The sequence below is a fragment of the Octopus sinensis genome, linkage group LG17 (genome assembly GCF_006345805.1).
Source record: "Octopus sinensis linkage group LG17, ASM634580v1, whole genome shotgun sequence".
NCBI lineage: Eukaryota > Metazoa > Mollusca > Cephalopoda > Octopoda > Octopodidae > Octopus > Octopus sinensis.
The window spans coordinates 17087317-17108403 of record NC_043013.1 but is presented as its reverse complement, the minus strand read 5'-3'; the positions used below and the strand labels follow the sequence as shown (position 1 = coordinate 17108403).

Here is a 21087-nt window from a genome sequence, read left to right as displayed (position 1 = left end):
CAGGAAAACGTGTGAGCTTGCGTATACATGCATGTGTGTGTGTGTGTGTGTGTGTGGGTTACATTAATTGCGAAAAGAAATGAAGCAAACACAATAGGCTGCACTGTAATAAGAACGTATTTAATAACGAAAAAAAGTGGAAGGGATCAGTGATGGTGGCGGCGGTGGTGGGGACGAGGACGGTAGTGATAGCATGTTGCTATTGATCCTTCTTCAACTCATAAAGACTTCGTTAGACATTTGTTGCTATTTAATTTGTTTCATAAAGCAGATTGATCACTTTTAAAGCTTTTCTGGTAAAAGAAAAAAAAATGAATAAATGATTTTATTTTATTTATTTTTTTTATATATCAACATGGTTGTATAAGGCCATGTAGTCTTGGGTTCAGTTCCAGCGCTTGGCACCTTAGGCAAGTGTCTTCAACTCTGGTAATAACTGGCTCAAAGTCTTGCTAAGTGGATTCTGAAAGAAGCCTGCTGTACATGTGTGTCTTGTACTGATGTCAAATGATGGTTGTAAATGAGCCTCTCTTTTATACTATTAAGCATTCAGCTGGCAAGCTAACGATATTGCCAGCTTGCCCAAATTTTGGTACAAGGCCAGCAATTTCAGGGGAGGGGCTAAGTTGATTACATTGGTCTCAGTGCTCAACTGGTGCTTGTTTTATTGACCCTGGAAGGATGAAAAGCAAGGTTGACCTTGGTGGAATTTGAACTCAGAACATAGTGATGGACAAAATGCTGCTAAGCATTTTGCTTGGCATGCAAATGATTCTGCTGGCTCATCTTAATAATAATAATAATAATGATGATTTCAAATTTTGGCACAAGGCCAGCAATTTTGGGGGAGTGGGTAAGCTGATTACATCAACCCCAGTGTTCAACTGGTACTTATTTCATTGACCCCAAAAGGTTTGTATGGCAAAGTGGACCGTGGTAGAATTTGAACTCAGAATGTGAAGACAGATAAAATGCCACTAAGTATTTTGCTTTGTGCTAACAGTTCTGCCAGCTATTTAATTTGTTATATAATAATAACGATGATGATGATAATATTTTAAAACAAATAAATAAATAAATAAGCAAGATTAAAGAAACAAAACTACCACAGAAACATGGTGCTTTTGAAGTTCCTTGTGTTGGGTTAGACTTAACAACGTTAACCGCTATGAGTGATGATGGTGGTGATAATGATGATATCTCTTCACTCCCCATTAGCTTCTTTAACTCTCACTATCTCGCTCCCCCCCACATCAACATTTTCCTTAGATTCAAACACTTTTTCTTTCTTTATCCATTCAAATTTTAAATCCAAATTGTTCATTGATATTTATATTTCTTCAATATGCTCCACTACACACTGTCATTCTTTCGCAACTGTTTTTTTTGGGGCGACTTGTTCTTGTTTCAGTTCTGTCTTTTTGAAAAGATTAATTTATTTCATTTTATAATTTCCATTAATCTAACTTAATGTTTAAGGATTAATAAATAGAAAACTTGCACCAATAAAAACAATTACTCTTTGGTTTTTCTCTTGGGTTTCTATTACAAAATATATAGCAAACTTATTTAAATTTTTTCTACTCTACTTTACTCGCCCCCCTCTCTCTCTCTCTATATATATATATATATATATATATATATATATATATCTATAAAGAGAGAGAGAGGGGATATATCTCCCGAGATATATATATATATATATATATATATATATCAGGAGAGAGCGGGGTTAAGTGGAGTAGAAGAATTTATGGGTGTGTGTGGGTGGGTGTATATATATGTGTATGTGGGGGTATATTATGTGTGTGTGTGGGTATATATTTATGTGTGTGTGTGGGTATATATTTATGTGCGTGTATGTGTGTATACACATGTATATATATGTGTGTGTGTGTGTATTTTCTGCCATTTTTTCTTTCTGAAATGTAAATGAATGCTATGAGAATTTTGGAATGTTTGTGTTGCAAAAGGTGGTTCTTTGTATACAACTGCAATAAATTACCATCAACACAATAAATTCTCTGAAATGTTTAACTTAGCCTGCTTTCCTGACTTTCCCAATTGTTACTTTTACCAAAATAAATAAACAAACAAGCAAACAAACAGATAAACAGACAAAATTCATATATAAATTAAATACCATCAGAATTTTGTTTGCGCTTGCAGTATTTCTTACTAGGAGTGGTGTGCAGCTGTGGCCCACTCGGTCTTGTTACCATTTCTGCAACTCATGTCATCGTGGAAATAAACAAAAATAAGAAACAAATAAAAGCATCTGCTGACAGAACAATGGAAACAATGATAATGATGATAATATTGATAACAACATCCTAATGCTCTGTAATCTGAGTTCAAAACCCGCCGAGGTCATCTTTGTTACTCATTCTCTTTTGTGTGTGTGTTGCATTGTCTAAGGCACCATCACAGAAATAAGTGGTGTTGATTCTTTTTAGTGCAAACTTTGTTAATATTGATTCATGATGATCATCATCGTCATTTAACATCTGCTTTCCATGCTGGCATGGGTTGGACGGTTTGACTGAGGGCTCGCTAGCCAGAAGGCTGCACCAGGCTCCAATCTGATCTGTCAAAGTTTCTACAGCTGGACACCCTTCCTAATGCTAACTGCTCCAATAGTGTAGTGGGTGCTTTTTACGTGCCACCAGCATGAGGGCCAGTCAGCCGGCACTGGCATCGACCATGCTCGAATGGTGATTATTATGTGCCACGCTCAAATGGTGCTTTTTATGTACCACCAGCATGGGAGCCAGTCAGGCGGTACCTGCAATGATCATGCTCGAATGGTGTTTTTTATGTGCCAATCAAGCAGTACTGTCATCTGCCACAACAATGACTTCACTTGCCTCAACAGGTCTTTGCAAGTGCAGTTTATTGCCCAATGAGTGAAGGGTACTCTTTTTAGGGCCAGTTATGCTGCACTGGCATAGGCCATGGTTATGGTTTCATTTGGCTTGCTGGGTCTTCTCAAGCACAGCATATCTCCAAAGGTCTCGGTCAATTGTCATTGCCCCTGTGATGCCCAGCATTTGAAGGTTGTGCTTCACCACCTCATCACAGGTCTTCTTGGGTCTACCTCTTCCACAGGTTCCCTCAACTGCTCGGCTGTGGAACTTCTTTACACAGCTGTCCTCATCCATATGCAACACATGACCATACCAGTGCAGTCGTCTCTCTTGCACACTGCATTTGATGCTTCTTATGTCCAACTTTTCTCTCAGGGTGCTTACACTCTGTTGTGTATGTATGCACACTGACATTACACATCCAGCAGAGCATACTAGCTTCACTCCTTGCAAGCTTACGCATGTCCTCAACAATCACAGCCCATGTTTCACTGCCATGTAGCATGGCTGTTCACACACATGCATCATACAAAGCCTTGTGAGTGGATTTGGTAGATGGAAACTGAAGGAAGCCTGTCGTATATATGTATGTGTGTCTGTGTTTGTCCCCCCAACATCGCTTGACAACCGATGGTGGCGTGTTTTACATCCCCGTAACTTAGCGGTTCAGTGAAAGAGACCACTTAAATAAGTACTAGGCTTACAAAGAATTTGTCCTGGGGTCGATTTGCTCGACTGAAAGCAGTACTCCAGCATGGCCGCAGTCAAATGACTGAAACAAGTAAAAGAGTAAATGAATGAATAAATGACAATAATAAATGAGTGTGGAAGAGAGGGAGAAATAGGGAGAGTTGGATTGAGTGAAGAGACCTTAAGGTTTTTCTGTAAACATACAGTATGGAAGACAAAACTGTCTTTACATAGATAATATAATGAAATGGAATAATAAAGTAATTATGATAATTATTTGTGCTGAAAAAGAGATATTACATGTGTGCTAGGTTGGAAAACAAGGTTGCTTATCTGAACATCTCATTTCTACTCCTTGTGGTGAGGTATTAAAATATGATTGTGAATGTAAAACATCTCATTTCTACTCCTTGTGGTGAGGTATTAAAATATGATTGTGGATGTAAATTGCTGTTTGGACATCCCTACATGTTTTGTAAACCATTTTCCTCATATATTATTGCATGAATGAATGGGCCCTTATGAATCCTTGGACAAAACGCTTATTGGCATTTCTTTTGGCTCTATACCCTTTGAGTTCAAATCCCACTGTAGTTAACTTTGCCTTTCATCCTCTCAGGGTCAATAAATTAAGTACCAGTAAAGTACTACAGTCGATGTGATTGTTTGTACCCCTCCCCACTAAAATCCAGGCCTTGTGCCTATAATAGAAAAGATTATTATTATTATAGTAGGGTCTGCTTGCTGAATTTTTAAAACATTTGAAAACATTTTTATGTATTTTTTTAATGCTTTTTGTTGTTGTTATTTTCAATTATTTCATCCTTTCTCCCTCTTCCTTCCTCTCATCACATCCACTTCAAATATAATTCCCTATTGAGATAAAAAAACAACAAACATGGAGAAGCCATGTTGTGGAAATTTCAGCTGGTTATTAGCTCTCCATCTTTCCTCCCTCTCTTTATTATACATGCATACACTCCCTCATTGGCTCGGCTATATTGTTAGTTAACTCTCGGTTCAAACATCTGCTCTTTGTACTCAATCTAATAATTACTATTGTTGTTGCTGCTGCTGTTGTTACACAATAAAGCACTTCTTTATAGATGTCTCTTCTATGTACACGAGCGCACGCACACTCTCACACCTACACATATACACTTAAGAGACCTTTTGCTTTCAAACACTCACCTCTGACAGAAACCTTTCATTTGTGCACTCACTCATGCACTTAGATGTGTACACATGCATCCCATCGCATCCACCTCATCCCTCTGACACCTACTTGACAGATGCTTCATTCAACATGCATGCTCACATTCATACATTCACACACAAACCTATGCATACACACACAGAGACATGCACTTATTCTAGTCTCTTGGTTAAGATCAAAGTGTAGTGTGATTTTATTACCATGTGTGTGTGTGTAATGATTTTGCTTATACATAGTGATACTAATAACCAGTTGTTAGAACTTTGTGTTTTAGAGTAAAGTGTCAGGAGAGTACAGTGTGTAATATCAATTAGTGAATGATAAAACAATAGGAGTTACATAATCAATTTCATTGCCTTACAGTTGTTTCTGCTATAAGTAGCAGTGCAGTCAATGCTGTTTGCTTGTGCAGCATCTTATAGCTTCCTCAAAGCCATGCACTGCTTCAATATGGGTTAAAGATAACTCTAGAGCAAATCAACTATAGGCATATATGCATACACTCACACACGTGTGTTCATGTGCATGTGTGTATATATACATGTGTTTATGTATAATTAGGTAGATAAATGTGTGTGTATACACACACATATACACATATAGTTGAACCTCAGTTTAGAAACACCTCTCTTCACAAACAAATTGGTTTCAAACATTTTGGATGATAAACATCCTTCAAGAATGAATTAAATTCATAAATCGAGGTTCCACTCTGTGTGTGTGTGTGTGTATACATATATATATATATATATATATATGTGTGTGTGTGTATACATATATATATGTGTGTGTGTGTATACATATATATATATGTGTGTGTGTGTGTGTGTGTGGAGGTGCAATGGCCCAGTGGTTAGGGCAGCGGACTTGCGGTTGTAGGATCGTTGTTTTGATTCCCAGACCGGGCATTGTAAGTGTTTATTGAGCGAAGACACTTAAAAGCTCCATGAGACTCCGACAGGGGGTGGTGGCGATCCCTGCTGTACTCTTTCGCCACAACTTTCTCTCACTCTTTCTTCTGTTGGCCTGCTCTCTTAGCCAGCGGGGTGGCGTCATTTGAAGGCTAAAACAATGCGAAGCGCATTGTGACCAGCGATGTGTAGCAACATCTGATAGCTTGGTCGGTCACGGTGATCATGGTGGTATATACATATATGTATGTTACAGTCATGCAAGTATTTTTCATTGTTTGAAATGTTCCAAGAAAACATGTCTGGTCAAAAGGAAATGTTACCTTACCTGGAAACAAGTGAGTGTTTGTAACAGGAAGAACGTATCTGGCCATAGAAAATTTGTCTCAATAAATTCTGTCCAACCCATGCAGGTATGGGAAAATGGACATTGAAACAATTCTGATATGTAGGTGCATGTATGGTTCTGTGGTGGAGAAACTTGGTTCGCAGCTGCATGGTTTTGGATTCAGTCCTGCTGCACAACATCTTGGGGAAACATCTATAACCCTGGGTCAACCAAAGTCTTGAAAGAAGCTTGTCAGTCACATGTGTGTGTGTGTGTGTGCATGTGCGCACGCGCGCGTGTGTGTGTGTGTGTGTGTGTGAGTGAGTGAGTGTGTAAGCAATGTTGTTTGTTTTCCGTCTTCCTTGAAAAATTCATCTGGCCAAGGGGAAATATTACCTTACTTGGAACAAACTTCATGTGACCCATGAAGCATGAAAAAGTGAACATGAAAACGACATCAGTGACAACTGTAATGATGATATACATTTATGTATATATGTGTAGCTATGATGATGATGATGATGCCATACATATATGTGTGTTAATATATAAAAGCTAGTATGGAGCGCAGGAGTGGCTGTGTGGTAAGTAGCTTGTTTACCAACCACATGGTTCCGGGTTCAGTCCCACTGCGTGGCACCTTGGGCAAGTGTCTTCTACTATAGCCTTGGGCTGACCAAAGCCTTGTGAGTGGATTTGGTAGACGTAAACTGAAAGAAGCCTGTCGTATATATGTATATATATATATATATGCGTTTGTGTGTTTGTGTTTGTCCCCCTAGCATTGCTTGACAACCGATGCTGGTGTGTTTATGTCTCCGTTACTTAGCGGTTCAGCAAAAGAGACTGATAGAATAAGTACTGGGCTTACAAAAGAATAAGTCCCGGGGTCGAGTTGCTCGATTAAAGGCGGTGGTCCAGCATGGCCACAGTCAAATGACTGAAACGAGTAAAAGAGTAAAGAGTATATAGAAACAAACTTCGCCATTTTTCATAAAAGGAAATACAAAATTTTGTTAAACAAAATGAAATTCTCCATTTTGTTGTTTTGCTTAAAGTAAACAAAATCACTAAATGTGTCTTGTTGTCTTTGCTTCTGATCTATTATCTATTCAGTGTCCATATATAGGTATGTATTCTTCCCACAATGTTAGAATAATTAGTAATCTAATTAATAGTGATGAACTACTTTCTGAATATTTCTGCTATTTATTAATTCTTTTTTTTGTTTCTCATATTCTATTTTTGTTTTAACCTTTTTGTTACCATATTTCTGTTGAAATATAAATGCTTTGTTTAAATTTATTTTGAAAAGAATGAAGAGTTTAGTAAGTTACTTTGGTCATTATGAATCTAGTGTTTGGAACATAATATGAAATTAAATTTTTGTTGCAAGGTTTTAATTTAGGTCATCTCAAGACTTGAAGCCTGTATCCTAGACCCAGACGTAGTCTCAAACTGGATGTAGTGTCAAACTGGTTAAAATGTTTTTGTTTTTAATGTCATATAGCTAATTGGTAGAGGATAGACAGATGCAAATAGATAGACGTGTATGTGTACATATCTATAGATAAATATATTTCTTTACTACTCACAAGGGGCTAAACATAGAGGGGACAAACAAGGACAGACAAAGGGATTAAGTCGATTACATCGACCCCAGTGTGAAACTGGTACCTTATTTATCGACCCCAAAAGGATGAAAGGCAAAGTCGACCTCGGCGGAATTTGAACTCAGAACGTAACGACAGATGAAATATCGCTAAACATTTCGCCCGGCGCGCTAACATTTCTGCCAGAAGGATTGGCAGACGAAAAACTGTAACAGTTGGCCCTTTTGAGACACAGTATTTTGGTATGTGTAACCAAAAGGACCAAAGTTTTTCTTTTTTTTTTGAGATACTTCTACTGAAGTGATCTCTGATCAGCTATTACACTTCAAACCAACCATTCACAACATTCTTCCACCGGAGCCGATGGATCAGCCTCAAAGTCCTTTCAACTTGTATCACTTAGGTTGATGAATTGGTCTGGGTGTCCCAGGAGGGTTAATGGATAGTTATGTAGAGAGAGAACAAGCATAGATAGTTAGATGGGTCGGTAGATATATATAAATACTTTTTTTTTGTGTGTTATAGTTATTTGACTATGGCTATACTGGGGCACTGCCTTGATGGGTTTTTGTTGAACAAATCAACACCAGGACATATTTTTTAAAACCTAGTACCTATTCTATTGGTCTTTTTTTGCTGAGTTACAGAAACATTAAGTTATGGAGACATTAACACGCCAACACCAACTGTCAAGCAGTGGTGGAAGACCCCCACCACTCAATTGTCTTCTTTCAGTTTCTCTCTACCAAATCCACTTACAAGGCTTTGGTTGGCCTGATGCTATAATAGAAGACACTTGCCCATGGTGCCATGCAGTGGGACTGAACCCAGAACCATGTAGTTGGGAAGCAAGCTATTTACCACACAGCCATACCTGAACAGGCATAGATAGACAGAGGAGTCTTTGTCACGATCATGTTTTGTTTTGTTTAGTTTTATTCAGGTATAATGTATCTAGAACTACATTACCCAACCTATTCTGTTTTTAAACCAATAAAATGATTTGTGAGAGATTTAGCTGCTATTTGTAGCACAAGAAGCCACTATTTAGAGGCTTGTGTGCCTATGTGATGCGATGATGATGCTGTTGAATGGTGGAAGAGGGCCCCTCCTTCACCAGTCAACTGGGGCATTATCAAAGTTCAACCAATAATTGAGGAATCGGCACACAGTCATGTCATTCTCAAAACTCCACCACCACCATTACCAGGCACATATACACCCACTCACCCCCTGCAGACTTACTTTATTCTGTATTCTAGTCACAGTTATAAAAGTCAACTGTGGAGCAGGAGTGGATGGTGGTGGTTGTGGTGATGGTTGTGGCAGTGGTTGTGATGGTGGTGGTTGTTGTTTAGCCCTTGCTCAGTTCTGATCTAACAGACCTATGATCAAAACCATTTCAGCCCCTGACTACCACTGATGCCGAGTGGAGAGGACCCACAAATACCTTATTCAAAGTGTTTCTTTTTGAAAATGGTAGTGGGCAGGAGAAGTGGGGTGATTTGACTGCTATTTCTAACAGGTCAACTAATCATAGAAGCCACCTCCCCTACTTCATAGTGACATGGTGGTGTTGGTGGTGGTGAGAGCCAGTTGTTACAGTTCTGGTGCAAAGAAAGATATAGTGGTGGCAGTGGAGTAGTGGGTGAGGTGGGGGTGAATGTCTGTTTTCTATTTTTACAAGGTGACATTAAATATACGTCAAAGATAAATGTTAGGTTCAGCCTATTGCCACCTCTCACTTTTGGGTTGTCTCTTTCCATCATATTTTACCAATAAAGAAAAAAAATAAATAAAAGAAAGAAAAAAAGGAAGTGCTTTAAACTTCTTGCAAGACCTCCACTTCTAGAAAGGTGGTGATGGTGAATGTAGAAGAGAATTTAAAAGCTGTTTATTTACCGAGAATGCAAGAACATAACAACACCCTGGAGTATCCAAAGAATCGGTCTTTACTGACATAACAGAGCTCAGTAATCTCTCTCTATATAAAGCTGAAGTTGTCTGTGTATGGCAGGTTTGGTAGCCTTCAACTAACACTATCTCCTCCAAGACCCTGTGGCGCAAGTTGACCAAAATTGAGAGTATGATAGAAGAAGGCTTGCTCTTCCTTCCGTAGAAGAAAAAATTCAAATCGGACCATGGTAACACCAAAATTTATTTACATCAAAAAGGTACTTTTTTTCTATGAAAATCCCTATTTTTTACGATTTTTTGACTGCTGTGTCGTCATTTTTCGGTGTATTTCAACCAGAAAAATGTTCACTTAAAGAGAATAACAAGCTACATAATGCAAAACTTTTACTTTTCAAAAATTCCAATTCTAAAGGGTCGAAACAAACCTGAGCAACACTGGGCGATACTGCTAGTAAAGTGAAAAGTGAAAAATATTCAAATTGAGATAGATTAAACTGGATGTACATCTGTCTGTCTGCCCTTCAGTCTGCCTGCCTGCATGCCTGCACATTTGTTTTTTAAAGTTACATGGCAACCTCATTAGTGCATGTCAAAGCAAGCACTGGAGCGTGACACAGTACTGTGACTGAAGTGTTTCTAAAGCTGACCATCTTGTTCTTTTGTTTTACTTTCTGAAATAGTTTATCTAGGATTGATTGCAATATTCAATGTAGCCTTCCTTTCTTTATAAGACAGTAGATAAGCATGTGATTTGTCTTCTTGTCTTGAGACAGCATTCACCCGGGGTCTGAATATTAATGAGTTGAAGTGCACAAGTACCCCTTCCTCTACTATCATCATACACCCAGTTTTCATTGCTGGCATGGGTTCCAAGGCAGTGTTTCACAACTAGATACCCTTGCTTTTTCCAACCTTTTTGCTTTTTACAACCAGGGACCCCCTATATAGTGTCCCAGTTCTAAGACTACCATAGGTTTTTGTATAGTATTTTTGTTTTTAATGTTGTATATGGATTTGGCAGAGCAGCACCACTGGCCCTTATTATGGTCTGTGAGACTAGTGAGAGGAGCTGGAGCGGCTGTCTTTCGTCTAGAGGCCTGTTTTAAATGCTAACAACTGAATGGATACTCAGTACAGCATATCTAAAATAACAAACGTATCAGCTTAAGTCCAGTTTATGTGAGAAATAAAAAGTAACAGCTCCATATTTATGGATAGCTCATTATTTATGTGAGCTCTGATGGAAAATAACACACACATACACATATATATTTGTGTTTGAATGTTGGTGTTGGAAGCAACACATACACACACACAGTGCTAATGGATAGGTTTCTATGGAGATAATGGACAAACCATGTACAGTTACAGACATGAAAATCATCGTTGCTGTTAAAATGGTGGAACCATATTAATTGCTGTGCCATTCTCTATTGCAATGGTAATTGTGGTAAAATATCAGGAGGAAGATGGTGGTGGTGGTAGTGATGATTAGTTCCAGGTCAGTTCAAATCCGGTAGACCTGTGATTAAAGATATTCCAACTGTGACCATCTAGTATCGTTTTCCCCGGATGTTACATAAGATCTTATTATTTTCTCTTGTTGGATAGCCTTATGCCAGCCTTGGTCAAGATGACCTTTGGTAATCCAGTTGTGACCATCTCATCTTTTATTCAGATATAACTCTGACTGCATTATACAGTGTTTTTTTTTTTTAAAACAGCAAGCTGTGATTTGAGAGGGAGATTTGGTTGCTGTTTCTAGCTGGTTAAGTAACCAAGCAAAGGATAATTTCTTGGGGCGTATGATGAGGGTTTTACTGTTTAAGGAGTGGAGAATCTAGGTCTGGGGGATTTGCTGTATGCAGCAGATGTATGTGTACTAGATATATTCATTGACATGAAGTTGTGATAGTGATAGTGTACGTGTGTGTTTATATGTATGTGAGTGTGTGTGTGTGCATGTGTGAGTAGTTTAATGCGAGGCAATAAATTGTGACAGACACAAACAAGCTTTAAAACCTCATCAATTGCAAGGAAGAGCCGCAAACTATTGAGTTATGCTAATAATCTGATTAGTGTTGGTATGAGACACCTCCAAATTCATTAATATCACATTGCCGATAAAGTTGGTCATTCTAGAATAGAAGCAGTCTCCACAGGCAGAAGAACATTTCCAATAATTAACTTCCCAATACATATTAATTCAATATATAAAATGGTTGGTGCTTTGAACAATCATTAGAAATTGATAAAAGGCTGAATCTCAATATCGAGCAGAGGTAGTAAATTGGCAGAATTTGTAGAGCATTTGATGAAATGCTGGTGGCATTTAGTTATGTCTTAGAGTGTTCCAAGTTCAAATCCTACCAAGGTCAACTTAGATTATTCTTCTAAGGAGATGGAGTTGATAAAATAAAGTACCTGTCAAGTATCAAGGTTGATTCCATTTCTATAATTAATCCTAAATATGAATGGAATTGTAACAGAAGAGTTGGAGTTAGTGCTAAGCTGCTTTGGATACCTTGTAGATTCAGTTCAGTTCCAGTTCTCTTTCTCATGCTTCTCTCATTCCTTTTACTTCTATTAGATAAAGTTTATAACCTGGAACAGATCCTTTTCTGTTCCTTTCATTGGCTTGTTTATATTTTCATTGTACACACTCTTTAACTGTTATTGTTTGGTTTCATATTTTTTCCCCCACCATTTGTTTTACTTGTCTAACTTCATAGATTTTTTGTGACTGTGTTTTTTGTGTTTGTTTCCATGGTGTCTCCACATTGACACCACCCCAGCAGTGGTGACGTGTTTGCTTCTCATTAATAAAATGTCCAACAGTAGTACAATGTATGAGGTTTGAATAAAATATCTGATTTGAAGAATGAGTAAAGTTTGTTATGAAGGAGAACATCCATTTGTAGAATATTGATTCAAGGAGCCTCATCTGATCCTTGTCTGCATGGAAATAGTAGATGTAAAAATGATGAAATGATGTATGTATGTATGTATGAAGTCAACTTTCTGGACATAACATTGGACCTTATTACTGGATTATACTACCCATTTTGAAAACCTAATCAATCCCTACAATATATTGACATTTTCCTTGAACCATCCTAGATTAACTATCAATAGCATCGTTACATCTATTTCCATTAGAATCTTAAATTTATCTACTAATGAGGAGATCTTTAACAAACATGCCTTGGTTTACAATAATGCCTTGAAACTAAGTGGTTATAATGATCAAATGTCTTACATGCATAATACGAAACTTAAAAGAAAATTAGCAAATATATCTCCTAACTCTATTTCTAAAACTATTAGCGCATACCCTGTATTGATAAACATAGATATAAATAAGCTATATAGAAATAATATAATACCTAGTGGAATACAACCTAGTAATAACTATAGTAAATATAATAAGCATAAACATTGTGATTCTGAAAAGTCTAACATGACTAAACAATCCAGTTCTAGAAAAACGAAGTAATCTGGTTCCCCACTCCTTTTTCTCTTACAGTTAAGAACTTGCCTAAGTTGTTTTTCAAGATCTTGAAGGTAAAATTTCCAAAGCATAGCAAGGATTACTCAATTTGTAATAAATCTTTAATAAAATTCTCCTACTCTGCAATGCCTAATCTAGTATCCATTATAGCTTCCATAAATATAAGTAAAATAAAATGTCAATTGAATAAGGGCTCCAACACTAATAGTGTACCTAATGTAGGTCATGGTAATAATAACAAATCTAGAATAATAAATGTAAGTAAATCTAAAATTAATTATGTTAATTCAAGTCAACCTTTGGTAGTTACTGATCTCTACAACCCACCTCACAAAATAAAAAAAAATTGATAAAACAAAAAGACAATAACAGGAATGATAGTAGAACAAATCTTAAAAACATATGTAGCTGTACAGTGCCTGAATCATGTCCACTTGCTGGTTCATGTCTTAGGAAAAATGTGGTGTATAAGTGTACAATAAAAGTAGATAACCAAAAAACTAAGGTTTATGTAGGAAGCACTGTTGATTTTAAGAGGTTTAGAGCCCACTTAAGTATAAAAACTCCACAGCTCTCACCTCATATATACACCACGTAAGAGATAGCAACACTGATTATTCTTTATCCTGGCGGATAAAGGTTGCAAAGTTCTATGGGAAAGTGAAAGATGGGGATAGGTAAGAGAGTGAATCTTCCATAAAGAAGCAAACCTTTTTTTATTGAGTTACAAAATGATTTGATGAGTCTGTTATGGAATGCACAGAACTATCTGAAGTCAAAATTTATATTGTAATAGTTGATTGTGTTACATAAACTACAAACAATACACCCAAATTGAGTGTACTCATTTCTCATACTTGTTAGGTTTGGAGGTCAGGGCAGAGTCTATAACTTTGACAGATCCTCGAACAAAAGTGAGACTAACGTTGTTAACGTTCCACTTAAACTGTTCCAAGTTGTAATATATATTCATAAACATGTGTGTATGTATGCATGCATGTATGTATGACTATATATGTATGTGTGTCTTTGTGTTTGTATCCCACTGCTGCTTGACAACTGGTGTGGGTTTGTTTATGTCTTCTAACTTAACAGCTTGGCTTAAAAGTCTAATAAAAAAGTACTTGGCTATCATTGCCAAGATGATTAAAATATTTGGCGGTGTAGGATACGACCTAATCACCTGCATAGTTATCAGGTTATTCAGGAAGTATTATAGTTAGCTGCTACAAGGATAAATGCAATGCCTTAGATAAAAACAATTACAGAAGTATCAAACTGCTGGATCAGGTCATGAAAGTTACTGAGAGAGGTATGGCTCAATTGATTAGGAATAGAATTAAACTAGATGAGATGCAGTTTTGTACCTGGAAAGAGTACCACAGATAACGTCTTCCTAGTGAGACAGCTGTGGAAAAAGTATTTGGCCAAAAGTAAGCCATTGTACTTAGCTTTTGTTAACCTGGAGAAAGCTTTTGTCAGAGTCCCTCACTTTGTTATCTCTAAGGAGTTAGGCGTAGAGGAGTGGCTCGTTAGAGCTGTACAGGTGGTGCTGTCAGTAAGGTGAGAGTCAGTCATGAATACAGTGATGAATTTAGCATACAAATAGGGGTTCACCTAGGTTCAGTTCTCAGCCCACTCTTATTCATTATAGTTCTCCAGGTCATAACAGAGGAATTCAAAACTGGATGCCCTGTGGGAACTGCTTTATGCTAATGACCTTGCTCTTATTGCAGAATCTGTAGCAGAATTGGAGAAGAAATTCCAGGTATGAAAGCAAAGACCAAAGTTGTTGTAAGCAAGAAAGCAGATAAGACTCTCTGTTGAGTAAATAGTCATGCTCAATATGTAGGAAAAAGTTTGAAATAATTCCATTTGCTGCACCCAGTGTAAACTATGGACACATAAGAGGTGCAGTGGAATCACAGGTAGATTAACAGATAAAGTCGGCTTCATATATGGCAGATGTACAGGAATAATAAGCACTAAGGGTACACAGGACTTAGACTCTCTCAAATACCCAGGAGGCTCTCTTGAGGTTGCAGTTTCTGTTATCTAGGTGACCAAATTAGCAATGGTGGTAGATGCTCTGAAAGTATTGTTTCTAGAATAAGAATAGGATGAAGTTCAGAGAGCTATTATCTTTGTTGACAACAAAAGGATTCTCTCTCAGAGAGAAAGGTAAGATTGTATGATGCTTGTGTACAAATGGCTATACTCAATGGTAGTGAGACATGGGCTCTGAATGCAGAAGACATGCATAGACAAGAGAGGAATGAAAGCAGTACGCTCTGTTGGATGTGCAACATCAGTGTGTCTGTATGACAAAGTGTAAATGGGTTGAGAGAAAAGTTGGGCATACGAGGAATCGAATGCAAGAGGGAAGACTATATTAGTTTGGACATGTGATGCGTATGAATGAAGACAACTGTGTAAAGAAGTGCTGATCACTGAAAGTGGATGTTACCCATGGAAGAGGGAGACTCAGGAAGACATGGGATGAAGTGGTGAGGACCGGTCTCAGGATGTTTGGCCTTACAAAGAAAATGACAATGGACTGAAATGTCTGGTGATATTAGGTTTTTGAGAAGACCTGTCCACATCAGCGAAACTGAGTTCTAGAAACAGTGTGTGTTTCACCAACATATAACAATAAAACTTTTCACACACCCTACCCCAACAAACCAAACTACATCTCTTCTCTTCATGTTTTCTCTTTCATGCACTATACTTCTCTTTCACTCCCCAATCCTGTCCTCATAGCCTTGATCACTGTATTATTGCTATCTAGTAGTCCCCCACCCCCTCTATATACCCAGGTTTTCACCAGTCACTTCATTCCCCACCCCCACTCTCTACTCATTTTTTGGCAATGCCCTGCTACTTAGATTATGACCTCTGTACCTTGGATAATATTGGTGGCATGGAGAGGGGAGGCTGGTATGCATGGGTGACTGTTGGTCTTCCATAGAACAACCTTACCCAGACTTATACCTCAGAGGTAACTTTTAACTTTTTTGGTGCAATTCCATGGTCATTCATGACCGAAGTGAGTCTTTATCCTGTTTTGGCATGGTTTCTACAGCTTGATGCCCTTCTTAACACCAACTGCTTAATTGAATGTACTAGGTGCTTTTTACATAGCACCATCACCAGTGAGGTTACCGTATATTTCTCAAACATACACACAGTCCTCCACTACCTTATTGAAACATATTGGTTTCAAATTTTGGCACAAGGCCAGCAATTTTGGGAGAGAGTAGAAGTCGATTAAATTGACCCCAGTACTCAAGTGGTACTTATTTTATCATCCCTGAAAAAAATGAAAGGCAAAGTTGACCTTGGTGGAATTTGAACTCAGAACTCATGTAAAACTGGATGAAATGCCACTAAGGATTTTGCCCAGCATGCTACTGATTCTGCCAGCTTGCTGCCTTACATTATTGAAACATATTGAGATGTAGTAGACTCTACAAGTCACATATAATACTATACATCAAGGTGGGGAGTAACTCCAAATAAGAAATGACTCAGGTGGGAGAAAATTTTTTAGTCCTTCACACACAGACAACTTCTTTAGTGCTGGTAACATTATAAAGTACCAGTTTTGTACTGGGGTTTATTTTCCCCCTCTCTTCCTTTCTTGTTTTCTCTCCTAGAAGAAATTGACTTTGGTCAGACCCGGAGTGGGGATGAGTCCTGCCGGGTCTGAAATTCCCAGGACCTGCTATATGTCATGATGCCTCCACCTCCTGCATCTCCATTAAGGAGTTGAGGGTCCATAGCACACATTTATATATATATATATATATATATATATATATATATATATATGTGTGTGTGCGTGTGCATGTATACATATGCATGCTCTGTTTCTTCCTTAAAAATCAATATTCCATCATGCAAATAGCTGAGTTGTGCAATGAGGGTATTTTGTCACATACCCTTATAAGTGCTTGTTATCACTACCACTACTGCCGTGTCAGTGGTGGTGGTCAGCTGAAGGAAACATTTTCAAGGTTGCTCAATTTCCTAGAAATGACTCCAATTGTAGAATACAAACCTATGAATGCTGTTGATAATGATGATAATGATGATTATAATGGTGAACACACACACATGCACACACACACACACACACACCACACACACACACACACACAATGTGTGCCTGTATGTATGTATAGAGTTTTTAAAACTTTTTAGCAATTTGAATATTATCTCCAATGTCACTGTGACTGCTGCTGCTTCTAGTACACCCCTGTGTGTGTGTGTGTGTGTGTGTGTGTGTGTGTGTGTGTACACAGTGTTTGTCAATGGGGAAGTTGTTTAAACAGAATTTCTAATATTACATCAGTTTATTCAGAAATATGACACTAAGTACACTTTAGTTCTTAATATACATCATATAATACATGAATACACATGCACATACAAATATGCAAATCTATGTACACACCCATCCACACACATGCACATAATCTCCTTGTGCTTGATAACTTGTCTGTTAATTTCTAATTAACATTTTAAAATTATACGACTGGAGGATTGCATCAAAGGAATTACTACTCTCTAAGAACTGGCTGCCCTTAAATGTAAGTCTTAAAGAAGGAAAAAAAAAGCGCATGTTTTTTGTTTTTGTTGAAGTGAGGAAGAGTTGTTAGTCTTGTATTGTTTTTGTTGTTGAAGTTGTCAAATTGGTAGAGGTTTCTCTTTTCCATATATTTATTTTTTAACTGGTTTAAATGTCTTTTGTGATCCTGTTTCTCGCCTCTTATCATGTCATTTTACCTATCCTTTTTTTAGTACTTCATCTTCCCAACCTTCTCTTTCATTTTTTAAATACTTTGAAAAACACTTTGTCACCGATATTAAAATACTTTGTTGTATTTTTAGCGTTTTCTCTATTTGTTATTTCTTACTGGTAACAGCCTGTCAAAATTTGACTTTATTTTTCGAGCAAACGTTAGTTCCACAGGTGACTTGCCTAAACAAGTTTTTGGGTTTGGTGTTATTCTATAAACACCCAAGAATTGTTTCAATGCTGCATTAATTTACTAGCTTGTTTCTTGTTTTCTTTAATGCTCTTTTAACCCTTTAGCATGTAAACCGGCCATATCCGGCCTGTTTTATGTTCAGACTGGCCATATCTGTTCTCTCACACCAACCCTACAATATCATCTTAAAAATTAACAGCTACCTCATCAAAATCTCATAGCTACAAGATAATACCTGATTAGTTCAAAACAATGTGGATAAAAAAGCATTAGTTTTGGCAGAATAATGTGAACACTAAAGGGTTAAATGTATCCATGAACCATTCCACTCGCCCATTTGATCTTGGGTGATATGGTGGAGTAGAGATGTGTTCAACTGCGTACCATTTTCGGATACTATGGTGTCTGGGACACTGAAGAAATTCCATTGTTATCGTAGAGGTTGGTTTTCTACATCTACATATTTCTGGCCACTTAGTATAACTATCTCCTACAGTAAAGTAATATGCACCATTTACTGGTCCAGCCAATTCTATATGAAGCCTGGTCCATGGACTGTTGGTTTTAGGCCATGGTTGGAATTTTACCAGTGGTGACTTGGCTGCAAGGGCACAACCTCTGCAGGATTTCACCGACTCTTCAATGTCACAGTCCATTGTAGACCAATATACATAACTGCTCCTTAGTGATTTCATTCTTGAAATCCCTGGGTGACCAATATAAAATTCCTTTAATAAACGCTTTTGCAGTGTGGTTGGCACTACGACTCTGTGCATACATCAACACATTGTCACACAATAAGAAATGGTTCACAGTTGTGTTTCGCATACTTTTATTTTCTTTAGCATTCAATGTTTTTTTTTTCATTTTTATACTGAATTTATTGTTTTCCGATTTCAATTCTATGTCTTGTGAAGCTGGCAGTTCACGAATGACGTTACACAAAACATTTTAAAATTCCATTTCTGCTTGCGAAGCGGCAATCACAGAATCTTCGAATGGTTCCATGTTTTTTGAAATCAGTCTTGCTAGACAATCTGCATGGTCTAAATTCTTGAATGGTGTATACTCTATCTTGAAATCATAGTTCAATAATATTGTAGCCCAGTGTTGTAACCTGTTAGCAGTATAGGTAGGGATTCCTTTTTTTGACCCAAATATCAATAATAACAGTTGGTGATCAGTCTGCAGCTGAAAACTTCTACCATGCAAAAATCTGTGAAATTTTTTCTCAGCAAAAATGATAACTAGAGCGTCTTTTTTTATTTGACCGTAATTATTTCTCTGCTAATATCAGAGAATGTGTGGCATGAACCACCACCTTCATGTTAACATCTTTATATTTATGTAGCATTACTGCTCCTATACCATACTCAGAAGTGTCTGAAGCTACAGCAATCTCTGCTGCAGGATTGAAGTGAGCTAATGACAAATCAAATATTAATTTCATCAAATGCCTTTTGGCAATTTTCTGACAAATTCCATTTCATATCTTTTTTCAGCAAATTATTCAGTGGAGCCCTAACCTTATGCATACTTGGGATATAATTTTGGTAATAATTTGCCAGTCCTAAAAATGCTTGTCTGTCTGTCTGTCTGTCTGTGTCTCTCTCTCTCTCTCTCTCTCTCTATATATATATATATATATATATATATATATATATATATATATATAATATATATATATATATATATATATATATATGCATACACATATGCACATGTCAGAATATCTGAATATCTATATCTCCCTGTTTATCAGTCTAGATTCCTGTTTCTCAGTTTCCATGGCACATATATCTCTCCTCTGGATGGAGTGCCAATCTGTCTCAGGATTACTCATTTTTACCAGCTGGGTGGATTGGAGCAACATGAAATGAGCTTTGCTCAAGAACACAATGCATTGCCTACTCCAGAAATGAAAACCATAATCCTGTGTTCATGAGTATATCACCCTAACCACTGAGCCACGTGTCTCCATCCGTCTGCATGTATATTTGACTGTGTGTCAGTCAGTCAGTCTCTCTCTACATGTATATATTTAAGTAATTACATTTACAGCATTATATACTGGAAATATTACACATGCCTTTCTGTCAGTAATTATATCCTAATTAATTATCCTCTTCTACACTTTTACATTTTGTGTGAATGTTGTTCAAGCTCTTTTTAAAAATCTCTCATCTTTTTGGATTTCTTCATGATCTTATCGACGCCAACTTTATCATCATTCTCTTTACCTTTTCTTTTTGTTGTTAGTGAGAAATTTTATTAAAAAAGAATTGCATTTCTATATCTTATTTTTTGAAATTTTAATTGCTTTGTCTACAAAAAACACCCATTTTTTAATTTACTGAAATAGTCTTTATTACAATTGGAGCTTCATTTAGAGAGAGGGGTCATGGCCTTTCTTTTGTTTCTATGTTCTAACTATAGTGCTTCAAGGAAAATTTTATCACACATTTATTCTAAGACATGCCAAACAAGACTTAGGAAATCAGTTTTGAATTCTTTGATAAAAATCTTCATGATTATGTTGGAATTCTAAATGACACACCAAACATTGCTTACTCTACCCCATCTTGCCCTTACTCCCCCCTCTTCTTTTTCTCTCTTTTTTCTTCATTTTCACAAAATTCAACACGATGTCAAGCAAGCTGGAACATTTTTTTTTCTGATCCAATTTTTGCTTTCACTGGAATCCAAAGAATTAATATAATGCAAATGAAAGAATTCTTTTAAAATGATGCCATAAGAATTTTAGTCTCTGTAATAAAGTCACTTTTCGTGTTTCTGAGAACAAAAAGTAAAGCAGAACCCAACCAATTCCAGCAGACAACAAAATGCTTTTCTTTCTTAAGTCTTCTTCCAAATTTCTTCCTTTTACAATTTTTATTTTATCTTCGTTTTGAGATAAAATTATTTATTTGTTTCTTAATGAGCCTTATTCAGAGGCAGAAAAGCAGCACCGTTGACCTTTTTCAGGAGTTTCCAGTCTGATCCGGCAGTGTTTTTACAGCTGGCTGCCCTTCATAAT

The 21087-nt window shown here is 37.1% G+C and overlaps 1 protein-coding gene and 1 long non-coding RNA gene across 4 annotated transcripts in view; one reads left to right on the top strand and one right to left on the bottom strand.

Annotated features, from left to right (window-relative positions):
- The window catches only part of LOC115220875, a 187274-nt gene that overhangs the window by 28406 nt on the left and 137781 nt on the right, over nucleotides 1-21087 (top strand). The gene's annotated exons all lie outside the window — the stretch shown is intronic.
- On the bottom strand, nucleotides 2951-20195 carry LOC118766730. The gene is made up of 3 exons (XR_005002636.1): nucleotides 20183-20195; nucleotides 7199-7204; nucleotides 2951-3086 (listed from the first exon to the last, which is right to left on the bottom strand). It is a non-coding gene; the product is annotated as an uncharacterized LOC118766730 (long non-coding RNA).